The following is a 15,437-nucleotide window of genomic DNA, read 5'->3' on the forward strand; positions in this document are numbered from 1 at the left end:
AAGCAAACCTCACCTATCAGGTTATACTATAGAGCAGAAATACTTGTACTGTATTTTATGCATTGTTTCTATTTAATTTAATTTCCATAAAATACATTTACCTTGTTTGCTTGCAATTGTCCTTTAATACTTAATTACTTATTGTTGATTTTCTACTTCACGCTAAGGATGAGTGAAGGGTAATTCGTGTTCAAGGACAATTCAGTAGTGTAATGTCACAAACCATGTGATGTGAAATAGTGAATTGATGACTTGTCAAAGAGATCTATCATAAATAAATACATTGTTTTTATTTTGGAAAATTATGGCAAGACTATTTTCAGACTCTCAACAAATACATTTCTTGTCAAAATGAATGAACCGAATGTATTGTCATCATTTTGTCTCTGTATATTATATAAATTGATTAAACACATGGGAAAATACTTCTTATAAGGCCATTTCGCCCCTAATTCCTATACTATTTTTTTAATGTTTCTTATTTAATCTGATTTCTAGAGATGATGAATTGGGGGGTTGTAACTTTAAACTATAATCATAAATAATATAAAGAATAAAATGATGAAATATTTCGCTGTTTCTGTAACGAATCCGTATGAGTTTCACTTTTTAGTTTGGACTTACTGAAAAATTGTCCACCCTATTTTCAATGTCAGGATCAGCGTTTGGGAAAATGGATGGATTTATTGAGATGAACCTGTCTGGTGCCACATTCTTGCAATACGGTGTTAAAGAAAGCCAGTGGCAGTTAGAACCTCGTCCACTTGGGGGCGCTGCAGGCCGCCATTTCCTTGTCTTCCTTTAATGGGAAGTTGAGGACCAATGGGCTCACTATGGGCCAGGGCGTCCGTCAGTGCCGAGGCTGAGTGTGTGCGTGCGTGCGAAGCGGGACTTTTAGCAGGATGATACCACAGGTAGGTTCACGCCAGGGTCTGTGTCACTATCGATAGGAAATTAAACGCAGAGAGAAAACAAGAGCGTGACCCTGAAATTGTTCACCGGTGCTCACGTCACCTCGCCGTCGTCTAGCCACAACCTGTAACGTTTTGGGCGGTGAAAATAGTCCAGCTGGACGCATTGTGCCCCCCCCCCCCCTCCACCGCCTCTCGTTTGACGCCTTTGTGTGAGCCCTTTACGCCTTTGCCTGCTAATAGCTCGTCCGGTTGAAGGTCAGCTTACTCTAATGAGCTGCTAGGAGGATTTGGATCAGCATTTGAAAGCAAGGAAGGCCACGTTCGGACATATTCGGACGCTCACTGGCCGCAGCATAAGGTACACAGACGAGAGAGCTGTGTCAAAATGTTGTGCTGTATTTACAATGCTATCAGTTTAATTCGGTGGGTTTTATTTTGCAAACTGGGTCCCGCGAGCCGTAGTTTGGGCGTCTGCAAAAATAATTTGCAATACATTTTTTGGTATCGTTGAAAAAAAGCGCATACCTACTTATGGGGGGACCAAGGCTTCAATAAAACCTACATACTAAATCAGTTACGTCTACATACCTTAGCTCTGTGCCGATTAAAAGTTCAGATATGATTGGGACATACTGTTAAATAAAGTTTGAACATTATGACTTTTCTCGAAAATAGGGCAACTTCAGCTAGTTTAACTAGCGTTAGGGTTTTGAAGGGGCCTTTGCAAAAATGTCTCCCCTTTAAGGAGTTCCTGTACCCAAAAGGTTTGAGACCCTCTGGTTTAACGTACACTATTGAACATGATCATGGTTAAGGAAGTGTAGTGTATACTGTTTCCCATATTTTGTCCCTCTTATCACAGAACTAGGATCATCTTTATTTGCCTAGTATTTTAAAACATGCAATAAATTTGTCCGCATTGGTTCGAGTCACTTTTGTACTATTGCCAAAACAGACACTCGAACAAAAACATACATTTAGGGGATATACTCAAATGTCCAAAGTACAGAGCATCATTAAGCAGTATAGAATTGCTACAGTGATGAATACAGCAATAATGGCACTACAAGGATACACAAAATGGCGAAGTGTCACTATGAAATTACGATGCCTATTTATCTACATAAGCACATTTATAAGTTTCTATATGACAATATAGAAAATTTGAAACCCTGAAACGTACACTTCATATACCATCAAACGTTCATATCAGCGTAGTGTGTTTAAGTCCATCTGTTTGTGATGTTTGACATGCAGGAGCACAGAGTCAAGAGCAAGACTGCTAAATTAGCATCTCAAGCCAGTCACCAAGGGTTTCTTAAAATGACTACTTTTTTTTTTTTCTTGTAAAATTACTACAATCCTCCAAATAGTTTTACTTCAATCTTAAAAAAAAACATTTTTCCCTTGTAAAATTACAACTTTTTTCTTCTAATATTAGTCTTTAAAATTGAAAGAAAGATGAAAAAAATAAATTTATACTAATTTATACTTTATACTAATTTATACTTTCTTACTTACCTTCTTAATAATTTTGAACATCACTGCACCATCCTCCTTATTTGACTTCAGATCAGTGAACTTTTCTGATGATGGTGGTAACGCCATTGCTTTCTATACACAGTTGTGAACATAATTACTGGCATTGAAAGCAGTGCACATAAATTAAAACCCCCGTAGGATGCCAACTACAGTCACAACGATAATTATTCAAATTAAATATCCTTCTGGTGGTGTATTGTGAGTTTCATTGCAGCTAAATCTCATTAAATCATCCCACTGTACCTTTTTGAGGCCTGCAAATGTATTTCTAATGCCCGTTTCCTTCAAACGTACATGTATATACTGTACATTTTTTTTATTTTTTTTTTATTCTATGGATCAAATTGAAACGAGCAATTAAGCCTCCAGAAACGTATTATGCATCATGTCATTTACTTGTGTACACATTTTGTAGTTTATTGCTATGAGTAAGCATGTAAATATGTATGTATTCTTAGAAGGCCATACGTCTGGCAAAAGGAACGCCTGTACACTTTCTACACTCCAAGCCTGTCTGGTGTCCCAAGAAAACACGGAGGTGTGAGAGCCGAGATTTCTCCGAACACATACACATTTATGTCTTCAACTTCTGCAGGGTTCGGTTCGGGGTTCCGTTTAAAAAGCCCTTTGCAGAGAGTGGGCCTACAGCCAACTGGGATGGATTGTAGGGTGGGACCCAAACAGATGGGAACTAGCGCAAAAAGGTGAAGACGAGGTCAGTCTGAGCTCAGGCGATAAAGCTGTGGGCAGTGCTCGTAGCACTGTTTTAAAAGTTAACTGGAGAAAACAGCTTGTGTGGTCAGAATAAACTCAGAAGAACATATTGGAGCATTTTTTTCCCCTCCTGCTTTTGTCTAGATTGCCACAGGCGGAAGAAGCAGACACCAAATGTTGGAAAAATTGTCTGGAAATCTGGAGTGTGTTGGATCCTGCTGGTGGGGTGTTTACCCGTGTCCCCCTTTTTTGGTCTAACCCAGATTTTGTTCTTTAGCAGGACCGTGGCACCTGAGACACAGGAAGTTGAAGCACTGTCCATACACCTCACACGTCACATGGAACAACGTCACAGGTAATTAATGAACACCTCGAAAGTTGTAGTTTGGATTTCAAAGGCAAACACAGTGGTCAATCATGATGCAAATCTTAAGAGGTTTCTCAAAGAGCTAAGTGTGTTTCGCTTTTCTTTGGCTTTTTTGTCAAAAGCGGGGGGGGAAAAAGCAGGGAGCGGAACCTAATGTCTGACTCCTGTACAAGATAAGCAATACAATACGTATGTCCAATATCCTGCAAAGCAAATTTATAGTTTTGTTTCTAAATATATTTACCTTTACATGTTTGAAGATAATTGCTGAAAATGTGCAAAGACTGAGAACTACTGTATGTGGTACTTGTGTAGATTTTTCACCATTTCAGTTTTCCTGCCTTTTTTTGGGGGGAGGTGGGGGGCTAAAACGAGGCCCAGTGATGTACCTCATTCTGGCAGTAGTCCTCCCTCTCCCACTTTACAAAAACCTGAGTGCCTTTGTTTGCATCAGTGGTTATCCAGTGCAATTGCAACGTGCAGTTAGCTAGCTAGATATGCCTCCACATGCATCTTCCTATCTCATAATCCGCTTGCGTGGCAACTTTAGAGTGCCTCGTTGTCACGGCGAGGAAAAGCCCAGCGATGACACGGTTGGATATATTCCAACCACCAGAGGTTTTAAGGAGATATATTTTCGCATCTCAAACGTAGTTATTTATTTGAAGGCATAAGAAAGATGCTAGAAAAGTGGCATTCTTTTCAGGTCATAGTACTGGTGTTTGACATTTGACAGTTGAGCATGGAATGGTTTCAGCACATGAAACAGACACATCCACTGACAGAGCGACTTGATTTTTCATGATTTTGAAGCCTCATTTTATATACTTGGCAATTTTTTTTTTAATCATTCAAATTTTCTCGGGTTTTTAACAACACTCTTCTCTGGGGTGTGTTCTACATATTTATTCTCGATTTAATTTTCAATAATGGACACATACATTTTGGCAATCAGATGCCAATGTAAGTAGTAACATGTAGCGTAAAGCATAATGGTTAATGACTAGCATGCAAATGACCAGAGGACCACATTTTTATCCTTCCTTTTGCCTTTCTATCTATGAGTCTGGTAAATAGCTTTATTTTAGCCCGTGCCGAACATCTCTTGAGACTTGTATTACAGGTTAACCATTGCCTGCAATGTTAATAAAAATGTTATTATGCATACAGTTTGACTCAGGGAACACATTTATTAACTTTACATTATATCCATCCATCCATCCATTTTCTTTACCGCTTATCCTCACTAGGGTCGCGGGGTGCTGGAGCCTAACCCAGCTATCTTCGGGTGATGTGGTAGGGTACACCCTGAACTGGTCGCCAGCCAATCGCAGGGCACATAATATCCAATGGCTAAAATTAGTTTTGAAATAATATCTAGACTTGGAAGCCAAAGAGTGTCACAGAACAGATTGTTTGACTTATGAAGGATCCAACTCACCAATTGGGTTTTGCTTTTTCTTTGGCTTTTTTAAAAAAAAAATTTTTTAACTCCTTTGAACATGGAGTGGCTTTATGTTTTAGCTTTTATTGCACCTTGGTTAATGTGTCTTTACACTTGTATGACTTGGAAGTCAAGCATGATCCACTGTAGGAGGAGGAGCTCATACAGGGTGGCGCAGGGAGACCTAGTAGGTCCACTTGGCCATTAGTGAACTCTTTATAATGCTTGACGTGATTGGACACCTCATTGTCCAGCCGCACTCATTTTCACATAACCCCCCCACCCTCCATCGCTGTAAAAACACTCGCCTCAGCCACACCAGATTAAAAGCGAGCCCCCTAATGTAGTAATTACACCAAGCCAAACATCTATTTTTCACCTGTGCTCTGCCATTATTCTCTGTCTTCCTAGCCACTCTATTGGAAGTCACTTACTCTCCTTACAATGACTTATCATTGACTGCCATTTAGACGTTCCTGAGCAATTTGTCTTTTGCTGGCTGGTGTCGTTGCAATGAACAATCTTTCTCCCATCCACTATATAAAACATTCATGGACAAAAAAGAAGAGAAAACGCTCCACAAACAGATAGCGCTGAGTGGTTTAACAGATACTATGAAGGTGACAGACAAGGAAAATAATGTAGCCAGCCTGGCCAGTAACGCCTCAGGGACCAGTAGGAGGGGGGAAAACAACATCTCCATGACACAAATGTGTTAAATGGGTCGTGTGGCTGCTGTTGCTGCTGGTGATTGCGGTTACATACAAACTAGAAGATTTTAATGTTGCCCTTTTTTACGGAAAAGGAACCTTATGTGTCAAAATTGCAGTAGAAGGAGAATTTAACGAAGAGTAAAACTAAGTTTGATGGTAAATGTAAGTTCAATGTTAGTTTGTTTTACTTACTACCATATACTGCTATATAAAGTTACTATGACTACCACAATAATTGTATGTGGTTATAATAAAGTGCAACATTTGATTACTGCTATTCATTTTAGCACTGGATTCAATGAATCAGAAAGTGCTAAACAATGACATTAGGTGAGGAGACACTGGCATTTTGGTTTGAAGCAGACATTTTGGGCTCGTCCTCCAGAGCTCGTCCTCCTACGATGAATATCTGCTAAGGAAATAGCTCAAATCACCCTCAGTCGTAATCAGGTATGCTAGACAGATGGGTGACACTAAATGGTGAAGGATTTCTTTGCCTACAGCCTAATGTGGGCAGAACACGGCCTGAGTTTGATGATCGTTTTGCGGATTCGCCTTGAAAAATTGTCACTGCTTGCAGCGTTAATCTGGCATTTTTTCATTGACCTTTAGGTTATGTTATATTTTTGTGTCTTTTGCAGTAAACTAAGCATTACACACCAAACTAATTTTTGCCAGTTTCCATGCACTGCCTAATTGGCTTGATGACTTCATAATATCAACCAACACTCAAGGTTTCCCATGCATAATATCAATGCTGATGGGTGGTTTAGCCGTGACTCCCCATGTGTACACCGGCAGCCGAAAGGGTTAATCACGTTTTAAACTGGGGGGTGGGGTGGGGGAGGTGGGGGGTGGGGGTGGGGGGGTTGTCTGATTAGTCTCTCTCACCGCTTAACAAAATGACAAATAACCACGATTCTTTTTCTTGCACTGATAATCAGGACAACTTAAACATTTCTCACCGGCCCGAGTGAGGCCATTAATCCTCCCGCGATGGCGCAGATAAGTGGCGACTTCAGAGTAATGGCCTTGTCACCTTCAAAAAAGTGGGAGAAAATGTAAGCAATTAATAAATGACACCCGTTATATATTTTTATAAGCATCATGTTTATCTGTGTCATCTGCCAGTATTAATAGACTGCGTAATGCACTTTTTTGTAATTTTGAATACGGTATTAAAAGTGATGTTCTCCACATAGGAAACATTACAAAATATTGTAAGGTTGACGACAGAAACAAAACAAAAAATCGGATGAGTGCGGAGTTAAGTGACTGGTTGTACTTTTTCCATTGAGTTTACAATATATGAACTGAAAATGACATTGATTTGTCATTGTTGACTCATTCTAAGAATGCAGCGCTTTAAAAAAACACACTTGCTTTGTTTTTGAGACAATGTTGCCTATTATTTGTGTTTCAGCTAAATCTATGTGACTCTTCTGGTGCATTATCACAATGTACTATATGTACAGTGGTAGTACCTTGACTTCCAAGTTTAATTGTTTCCGTGACCAAGCTCGTAACTCAATTTACTTGTGTATCAAATAAATGTTCCCTGTTAAAATTAATTAAAATGCCAATCATCCATTCCAGCTCCCCAAAAATAAAATAAATGTTGTTACATGTTAAAAGAAAAAATAGCAGTGTGTTGTTAAATATAAATTTAAAAACCTGATAAAACATTGAAAGATAATGTAAAGAAATAAACTAGCTTTATCAAATGTAAATAACCGGAAGTCTCACACACACACACGCACATGCATACACCGTAATACATTTGGGTGTTGATGTGCTTTTAAGGGGGTAGGAGCTAGTGAGTGACCTTCAGAAGCTGTATGTAGGTTAGATCAGGGTTGGCATCTTTTCCATGCTTGTTGTAAAGGTTTTAATTTTTAATTTGTATTTGACCATGAAGCGCATCAACTACTACGCCTTTTCTATTTTTTTTATCACACTGAAGCTCACTCGTAAGTAAAATTTTGGTTTAAAAAAATCAACCAAGAGACGGCTCGTAACGTAAAAAAAAAAAAGGCAAGATACAAGTTGATTTGGAATTGCTTTGGAATGTTATTGTTTTTGTATTGAGAAACCTTGTATAGTCAGTCAAATATCTCAACTCATTCAGGTGCTACATTGTGCCCTGTGAATTTAACTTTTTATGATTCACTGGTCACCCCCTCCCCCCCCCAAAAAAACCTGATCTTGTGATAGACAGTATGTCGAAGGCTACAGCTCTGTTTCCATTAAAAGGCTCCCGGACCCCTAGTTTCAAACCCCCTCCAAAGCCCGTTTTGACTACTCTTTGTTTGGCTCATTGGCATTTTGACCCCATGCTTTCTCAGAATTTGAACTCAAAGCTTTCAGAAAGCCGTATTTCTTCTTTAAACACATTATCAGCAGCCTTGGGTTTTAAGAATATCACTAATCACCTTAAGGTTTTAGTGCAGTGTGGCAGCGTCATCAAAGCTTTCCTGGGTCCATTCACAGGCCTGGGACACTATAATAACAATGATATACAGTATACACAAATGTAATAGTGGCTAGTCATTTGTGTGCTATACATTTAGGGCTAGACCAACTTAAATCTTATCAAAAACTGAAATCGACTGCACTACATTTTGTTAAAGTTTCATATTTCTTGCTAATACAAACAAATCAAACTCAGCCACCATCCAGTATATTGTGGGGCACCTTTGCCTTCAACTGAGATTATATCTATATCTATCTATCTATATATATATATATATATATATATATATATATATGTTAAAAAAAAAATGTAAATCAATCCGCAACGTTCATTAAGCCTGAGTCATTTGCTAGGTTAAGATTTCAACCTACGCAACGGTATCATAACATAACCACAACATAATGAATATCTAAATATATCAACCAACAAAGATTGCATGCCTTGTTTTAATGACTGAAACTTGACTTGCTTAGTATACAATGGTTGCGCATAATTACAGTAATATAAGTCAACAGTTCAAGCTGCTGTTCTTGGAATTCAAGTAGCAAGTAACAGCCGTGTTTTGGTGCACACATTTTGTACTAGGGATGGACATGGTTGTTGATGAATTGAATCTTAAGAATTCTGTGTGGTATTGAGTTTAGGACTGGCGATGACCTTAATACAAAGTCTTGATGGTAATCGGCCCTGAGTTGATCAAGGAAATGTACTCAAATGTACATTAGATATGTTCCTCGACGTCTTACCAGATTAATTTAAAATATGCAAGAGTACAGATAGTACTTAAAGAACCTGTGGAGTAGTCTGTGGACTGTACCAAGAGATTATTTTTGCAAAGTAGTTTGGAATATACTCTTGTGATCACAAAAGCCTGTCTTTTTGTGGGGTACTTTGCAGAAAAATGTTTACGCATGTGATTGCACAGTGGTCTGTTTGTGCCCCCTCAGCTCCTCTTAAAGCTCCTCAATCTCGTCAGCCCCTACCCGTGATTGCGAGTTGGCACCTCGAGTCACATTGTCTTCATCTGGAAATATTTCAGCCGCATTTGGAGAGATGAGGGATAAAAGAGGAGAGGGTAAAAACACACCCTGTTGTGTGAATCCTAGAGAAGGCCTTGAACCCTGCCATTCATCCCTTTCACTTCATCAGCTGAGTCTAATTGCCAGAGAGGACAGAATACCCAGGGCCCGATTGTTCTTTATCCTCTTTGGAGCCTCTGAGGCATGAAAAGCGAAAGGCCTGCTTTTGATCTTTTTTTGTTAGTTTTTTTTCTTCTTTTTCTATCATCCCCTACTATCCTCTCTTTTAGAGTGGGACACTCTTTTTTAGATGGTGCCCCTTCTTCATCAACACTAAATAATTATCAAGCTCTGCTTCATCAAATAATGGTGGATAGGGGAGGTCACGATGGGGAGGGCCAGAGGTCCGGAGGGGAGGCCGCTAGGATGCAGTGGCGCTCCCCAACTCATCTTGGAGGCATGCTTCTTAGTGGGGACTACCTTTATATACCTTGACCCCGGTTTTCGTTTGCCTGTCCTAATGAGACCCTCTCATGCGTACCCAGCAATGGAGGTTTCGCAATGGTGGGCTTGGGAGGCCAAAGTACAATGAGACGCAGCACTGTGCTCAAACAAGAGCGCATCTGTGCTATCTTATTAAAGCCTTGGAAAAGAGCTCATGCGTCTCAACGTCCCATAGGCACTGAGAGCAGGTCTATTGACACCTACTTGTCCTTTGCGGTCAACACCTTTCAGTCAGCAGGCAGGCACACCCGAGCTCTCGTCGCAAATAATTCTTTGTGTAGTATTTAGTGATGCAAAGTGCTTAACTTGGTTAGCATGAGGATGAAGAATGCATTTTGGTGAAGATAAAAAAACTCTTTAGAACTAGAGAAATGACGAGCAGTGTCAAAGTCCAACCCCCCCCCCCCCCCCCCCCCCCCCCCGCCCCACCAATCTCTCCTGACAAAAGCAAACATTACTTCTATCAAAAGAATGTAGGGCCACCAACGTCTCTCCTATTGCTTGATTATTTATTTATTTATTTTTAGAAGCATACAGATGCTTGTTGATGATTTTTCTTTCTGAATTACTCATTCACAACATATTTTTTGTTATCTTGCCCTTGGGTATTGGCCTTGGCACACATCCCACGCTTCGAAATGTGTGAAAATGTGACGAAAAAAATGGCACTTCGATGATAAAAGAAAATGCGCAAGAAATACTGAGACCGCCAACCTAGCTAACTCGCGAAAAAAGCGACATGCTACGAGGAGTCAAGCAAAGTGACAAACAAAAACACAAGTAGCCCCAACGAAAACCTTAAAGCAATCATGTTAAGCACGCCTAACATCTGAGCACTGTGCCAGAACAAAGCCGAGCTGCTGTCAGCGCATCGATCCACTCCTGAAGGCGCGCGCGCACACACACACACAAATATCCTTAGCTCTCTGATTGCTCCCTGCTTCTTGCCTTCTCTCCCCCAACACTCCACCCCAGGCCTCTAATGCTCCTCTCTGACTGCTCCCTCAGAATGTTCTTATTGATCTGGCCTACTTCGCCGGAGTTAACTCACTGATAAAACCAGACCGAGGACTTCCAACAGCACGATGAGTGTTTGGCTGGCTGGTAATGATGTTTAAAGAAAACATTTTCAAAACCTGATTTAGTCATGGTTGCACAACTTAATTACACCTATTTGGCAACTGCCATCCGCTCTGGCTGTCTGCTTGAAGCTTTTACTGTTGCCATGCAGGCTATTAGTTGAGAGCGTAAGTAAAGTACAACTGTACTATCAGTGAAGTAGTGTACTACTTTAAATGAAGTTTTAAAAAGTTTTTTTAAGCGTCTAAAATGTTGGAGTGACCCTAGAAATAGAAAGTCATACTTCAGACGAGATAAACTTTGGCTAGGTCCTTTGTGTGGTGCAGGTGCAACGAAAATGTGGCGTAACTACCAAGTATGTTTTTTTTTTTTTTTTTTACAAAATAAAACCCACAGTAAACACAATATAAAACAATATGTTAAGACAAGATGAAAATATGCAGTGAATAAATAACAGCAAGGCACAGTGGAATATTTTTAAGTGCAAGTAGCAGCAGAGTCAGGAATAAATAACAGAAGGCACCGTGGAATATAGAACAGAGAGTCAGATAGCACATACTTCACTGTTTCAATTTAGTAATGTTAGTATTTTAATTTGAAATAATCTCGCTGAATGTTCTGGATTCCTATTTCAATGAAAGTGTTGCAATGAGAAAACTGTTATATAAACCGCAAACACTTAATTAAAAAAAAAAAAAAAAAAAAAAAAAAAAAATTATTTTACTTTTAAAATGGCTAATTTGCAAGCAGAACATATTACATATACAAATAAGAAAGAAAACAATAAAAATGCCGGCCATACTGTAGGAAATAAGCACTAGAGGTATCAGCGCGAGAAACACAATGTATGTACAACATAACAAAAACAAGGTCCAGAATCTTAAGATAGTCACATTTATTCATCATTGTCCTGCTCACTCAATCAACTGAAATTTTTTCCTTTTGGTGTCTCGAGGTAAAGAGAAGCAGCAAAGCCCGTCACTGACTTTAGCCCCGCTTTCATGTCGCATTTTTGGCATGATGAGGGCATGTGTTTGAGCATAGCAGATCTGAATACTGACCCGATTACATCAATGTGCGCCGGTCTGTTTTAAAAATGTGAACAGTTAACACTTCAACATGGAGTTCATTGCACAATTCATGAAGAATAAATGTGAGTTTGGTTATTTAGGGAAGCTACGAATGGACGAGAACATGAAGCTTCTGAGATTAGGAAGCTCTGCAAAATCTGCCAATAAACTGCATCTTTTTTCTGTCTAAGCAGCAGGGATTAAAGCTGGGGGGGAATCATGGTTTATAGTTCCGAATTTAATGCTACCCAGAGGAGGTCTGCATGTAGCTGCTGTAGCTCAACTTCCCATAGCTGAACTCAAGACTGAATCAACAGTGGCTCTATTGGCTGCTTTGCCTCATTTTCTACGAGATGTGATTAATCCACAATGAAATCCACACATTTGATCATATTTTTTATCCCTGATTAGTATGCCCATCCTTGATTAGTATACCCATCCCTAATGCATAGTGTTGCTGTCATCGTTTGATCAATTAATAATTAAGTCTAGGGCTTGACATTTATTTAACTATTTCATAGTTTCCCCCAATTGATAACTTAATAAAATAGCTGTTAGCCGAATATGGTATTTTTGCCAATGATCTGCGATAGAATTGTGTGTTAGGAATAGTACCTTGAGAATCGTTATCAGACTAAACCTATCTTCCCTAAATTACTGAGAAATAACACTGTGTCTCTAGTGAGTGATTAAACTGTATGTCAGTTTTAGGACTTTTTTATAAAAACGTCTTTAGTGCTGTCATGTTCACAGAATTCCATGTGGGAGGGTCTGCTGACAGGCGCGCCATCTGTAGTGGGCCGCAGAATGACATGCTGTAAAGCGAGATTTGAGAGTGTGGAGGGACTTGACAAATGTTGGCACGTAATGAGACAGAAGGGAGTAAAAAAAGCAGAAGTCTGTCCAGAGATAAACAATTAGATTTGTCCCTGAGGTAAAGGCCAGGCAAAGCAAGGACTCTCAGACTAACAAAATCAATATGGCTTCCAGTAGGAAGGCTCTGGATGAGAGGGATGATGAGGTTATCATTCCTTTCTCACATAAACACAGAAACACAATGGAAAACAATTATTGCTAATGAAAAATCATTATTTTTGCTAACATGAGAGCTACACGTCCTTGCCACTGTAAATGGCACTGTAAGTCAACTGTCACCACTCCTTCAATGAATTGGCAGGTCCAGCAGCAACACATTCACAATGTGTGTTTGTTGTTTATTTTTCTTCCAAGAAATCAATTGTCTTTTGGGGAACTGCCATTGGAAAATGTATGCATGTATGTATGTATGTATGTATGATAGGGGTCCATAACACAGGTCTCCCTGGAAAGTTAGAAAAAAATAGCTCCCAACACCAGTTAGGGAATTTATGCCAATGAACTCAATTTGGAAGTAAGGTATACTCGAGAGCTGGGTGACACTAAATTTAAGGTTTTATAATGGTGACAGATTATTTCAATTGTCATTTTTCTAAACCTAAACAAATGAATAGTATATTACACATGCAATATATATTGATACAGAAAGAAAAAAAAATCTAACTCGGCATTCTTAAGCAGCCTATAAATTTGTTTCCTATATATATATACATATATGTATATGTTACTTTTTGTACAAATTTTTACTAATTTCTTGTGCTCTTCAGACAAGAAAATTGCCACTATTTGCATGGACAGTCCCTATGGGATGTATCCCCGTCGGAGGCCTGGTCCAGACTTGCAGGTCAAATCTAACATCTCACCACCACTCCCAGCAGGCTTCACAAGGGTAGCACTGCCAGGACACGGAGGGTGAGGCACGCTCATTGTGCCATTAAAGAAGTCAACTACATGAGATGGTCACGGATTTTGGGTGGGAGTGATATGTGGACTCTCCTCTGAGATGCGTGTCTGGCCACAAAAGTGTGAGTCTGTGCTTGTCACCTCCTTTCCATGGAGGCGGCGACACGACACCCCATTGGGCTTGTAGCTGCCTTGGCCTGGAGCACCAGGGGATGACACCTGGCCATCACCTGGGCTCCAGGGGACTTGGAGGTATTGGTCCAATGACTTCATCTCACCCAAAGGTAAAACATGTCAACAACAAAAAAATCAGCAAGGGATTGGTGGTGGGACATTGTTTGCTGCACCATTGTATCTTTGGACTAAGCTCTTTGTTCCGGTAGAATGAATGAAAGATGTCCTTTTCAGAACATTATCCTACCATTATTCTCTTTGCCTGTATTTCGCTTCCACACAAGGTGCTCTATTTTAGACCTGAATGTTATCTTTCAATGCAAATCCAATTCTAATGCATACAAGTTGTGTACCAATTATATAACTTTTGATTTTTTTATTTTGCCAGCATCCGTTAGATTACCATACTCACCAGATTGAATGTGGCCACGCCCTAATTCAATTTAACATTTCCATCCCAGTAATGTATTTTTTATTTTTTTTTCTACATAATTTCATGGTCTAATAACACAGCCAATTATCTAAAATTCAAAGTAAAAATCAAAGTATCTAAAATTTTAATGTGTAAAAATTAATTGTTAAGCTTAAGTTTGTTAGTTTAATGTTACACTTCACTTTTTTCAGGGTGACGAATGACATTCACTAGAAATGAGGGCATTTTTTAAAATAAATTCAAAGAGGAAAGCACAAAGGATAAGGTGTCAATTTACAGGCGGCATGCATATTGAGCATTTGTGTAAGTTTGTGGAATCAAACCAAATCAAGATCCAATCAAACTTAATTTGTATCGCACCTTTCATACATAAATATGCAACACAAAATGCGTCACCAAAAAAAAAAAAAAAGCACAGCAACACAACAGATGTGAAAAGACCTGCCCCTCATACCCCCGCACAAAGAAATACACACCCAAACACATACATACATACAAACACACAAATCCATACAGTACATATTGACTGGGTTTAGTGACATGGCTCGACACTGAGGACCCAGGTGCGGAAAAGCCAGCAAAGGGGAGTCCACACTAAGATGTGACACAACCCATGGCTGCAGGCAGCGCTGCCCCAGAGACCACCCCAACCCCGACAGACCGGGATAGACTCCACACATTGTGCAGAGCCCCCCCACCATCAGCTGGGCCTGAAATAACCAGAGGATAACGTTCCAAAGACAGATCTTACACACCTCCTAATGTGGAGGCCCCGTAGAGGAAAACACTGGAGCTAAAAGGAAAAGTTGATAAAACATCCATCCATCCATTTTCTGAGCCGCTTCTCCTCACTAGGGTCGCGGGCGTGCTGGAGCCTATCCCAGCTGTCATCGGGCAGGAGGCGGGGTACACCCTGAACCGGTTGCCAGCCAATCGCAGGGCACATACAAACAAACAACCATTCGCACTCACATACACACCTATGGGCAATTTAGAGTTGTCAATTAACCTAACATGCATTTTTTTTGGGATGTGGGAGGAAACCGGAGTGCCCGGAGAAAACCCACATAGGCACGGGGAGAGCATGCAATCTCCACACAGGCGGGGCCGGGGATTGAACCCCGGTCCTCAGAACTGTGAGGCAGATGCTCTAACCAGTCGTCCACCGTGCCGCCGGTGATAAAACAATACAAGAAAATCAGGTAAAAGAC

General features: G+C 40.0%; 1 long non-coding RNA gene across 1 annotated transcript in view; it reads left to right on the top strand.

The window, feature by feature from the left end:
- Nucleotides 1–840: 840 nt before the first annotated feature.
- The window catches only part of LOC133402378 (uncharacterized), a 96,128-nt gene continuing 81,531 nt past the window's right edge, over nucleotides 841–15,437 (top strand). The window contains exons 1-2 of the long non-coding RNA XR_009768512.1: nucleotides 841–914; nucleotides 3,448–3,525. This is a non-coding gene — a long non-coding RNA (uncharacterized LOC133402378). The remainder of the gene's footprint in view (nucleotides 915–3,447; nucleotides 3,526–15,437) is intronic.

Source organism: Phycodurus eques, chromosome 5 (genome assembly GCF_024500275.1).
Source record: "Phycodurus eques isolate BA_2022a chromosome 5, UOR_Pequ_1.1, whole genome shotgun sequence".
NCBI lineage: Eukaryota > Metazoa > Chordata > Actinopteri > Syngnathiformes > Syngnathidae > Phycodurus > Phycodurus eques.